We start from the raw sequence: 2,545 nt of genomic DNA, 5'->3' as shown, positions 1-2,545 counted from the left end.
GCTTGGTCCTGGTCTGTGTGTATCCTGGGCCTGGTCTGGATTCCGCTCTGCTTGGTCCTGGTCTGTGTGTATCCTGGGCCTGGTCTGGAGTCTGCTCTGCTTGGTCCTGGTTGGTTTACATCCTGGGCCTGGTTTTCGTGAGTCACCCCGGGACAAAGACTGTCCATGACATCTGTCAAAAATGCATGAGCATCCTGGGCATTTCGGGACTGTTGCCTTTACAGTGGTTCCAGGCCTAGTCTGCAGGGGGTCTTGGCCTGAGGCCCATGAGACATAGGACATTGGGACTATTTCCACAATGTGGGTGTTTTAACTTTGTATTTATATTTTTTTTAAGCAAAAAAGTAACAAACAAGTAACAAGGGTTGTTATGTACCCTGTACTCATTCACCTAGAGCAGCGGTCTCCAAACTGCGGCCGGATGTCGCCATTTGCTTGCCTGTTCCTCCCACTGTCAAAAAGGTTGAGGCACCATTCCTGCCACTGACACCAATGATGGGGCACTATTCCTCCCACTGACACCAATGATGGGGCACTATTCCTCCCACTGACACCAATGACGGGGCACTATTCCTCCCACTGACACCAATGACGGGGCACTATTCCTCCCACTGACACCAACAATGGGGCACTATTCCTCCCACTGACACCAACGATGGAGCACTATTCCTCCCACTGACACCAACGATGGAGCACTATTCCTCCCACTGACACCAATGATGGAGCACTATTCCTCCCACTGACACCAATGATGGGGCACTATTCCTCCCACTGATACCAATGATGGGGCACTATTCTTCCCACTGACACCAATGATGGGAGACTATTCCTCCCACTGATACCAATGATGGGGCACTATTCCTCCCACTGATACCAATGATGGGGCACTATTCTTCCCACTGACACCAATGATGGGGCACTATTCCTCCCACTGACACCAATGATGGGGCACTATTCCTCCCACTGATACCAATGATGGGAGACTATTGCTCCACTGATACCAATGATGGGGCACTATTCCTCCCACTGATACCAATGATGGGACACTATTCCTCCCACTGATACCAATGATGGGGCACTATTCCTCCCACTGATACCAATGATGGGGCACTATTCCTCCAACTGATACCAATGATGGGGCACTATTCCTCCAACTGATACCAATGATGGGGCACTATTCTTCCCACTGATACCAATGATGGGGCACTATTCCTCCCACTGATACCAATGATGGGGCACTATTCCTCCAACTGATACCAATGATGGGGCACTATTCCTCCAACTGATACCAATGATGGGACACTATTCCCCCCACTGATACCAATGATGGGGCACTATTCCTCCCACTGATACCAATGATGGGGCACTATTCCCCCCACTGATACCAATGATGGGACACTATTCCCCCCACTGATACCAATGATGGGACACTATTCCCCCCACTGATACCAATGATGGGGCACTATTCCCCCCACTGATACCAATGATGGGGCACTATTCCTCCAACTGATACCAATGATGGGGCACTGTTCCTCCCACTGACACCAATGATGGGGCACTATTTCTCCAACCGATACCAATGATGGGGCACTATTCCTCCCACTGACACCAATGATGGGGCACTATTCCTCCCACTGACACCAATGAGGGGGCACTATTCCTCCCACTGACACCAATGAGGGGGCACTATTCCTCCCACTGATACCAATGATGGGGCACTATTCCTCCCACTGATACCAATGATGGGGCACAATTCCTCCCACTGACACCAATGATGGGGCACTATTCCTCCCACTGATACCAATGATGGGGCACTATTCCTTCCACTGACACCAATGATGGGGCACTATTCCTCCCACTGACATCAATGATGGGGCACTATTCCTCCCACTGACACCAATGATGGGGCACTATTCCTCCCACTGACACCAGCGATGGGGCACTATTCCTCCCACTGATACCAATGATGGGGCACTATTCCTCCCACTGACACCAATGATGGGGCACTATTCCTCCCACTGATACCAATGATGGGGCACTATTCCTCCCACTGACACCAATGATGGGGCACTATTCCTCCCACTGACACCAATGATGGGGCACTATTCCTCCCACTGACACCAATGATGGGGCACTATTCCTCCCACCAATACCAATGATGGGGCACTATTCCTCCCATCAATACCAATGATGGGGCACTATTCCTCCCATCAATACCAATGATGGGGCACTATTCCTCCCACTGACACCAATGATGGGGCACTATTCCTCCCACTGACACCAATGATGGGGCACTATTCCTCCCACCAATACCAATGATGGGGCACTATTCCTCCCACCAATACCAATGATGGGGCATTATCCCTCCTACCAATACAAATGATGGGGCATTATCCCTCCTACCAACCACAATGTAATTCTTTTACTCCTACTGACTACCTACCCTAGGAAATTTCTCACTCTCACTAACGTTGGTTTATTTTCTACTTCCCCTAGTGCCTGAAGAACCATAAACTGGCCCTTTGCTTAGAAACTTTGGAGACCC

Source organism: Staurois parvus, unplaced genomic scaffold (assembly GCF_062004578.1).
Source record: "Staurois parvus isolate SC_StPar_1 unplaced genomic scaffold, SC_StPar_1.0 ptg000333l, whole genome shotgun sequence".
In the NCBI taxonomy this organism is placed as follows: Eukaryota; Metazoa; Chordata; class Amphibia; order Anura; family Ranidae; genus Staurois; species Staurois parvus.
Note: the sequence above shows the minus strand (reverse complement) of the source record.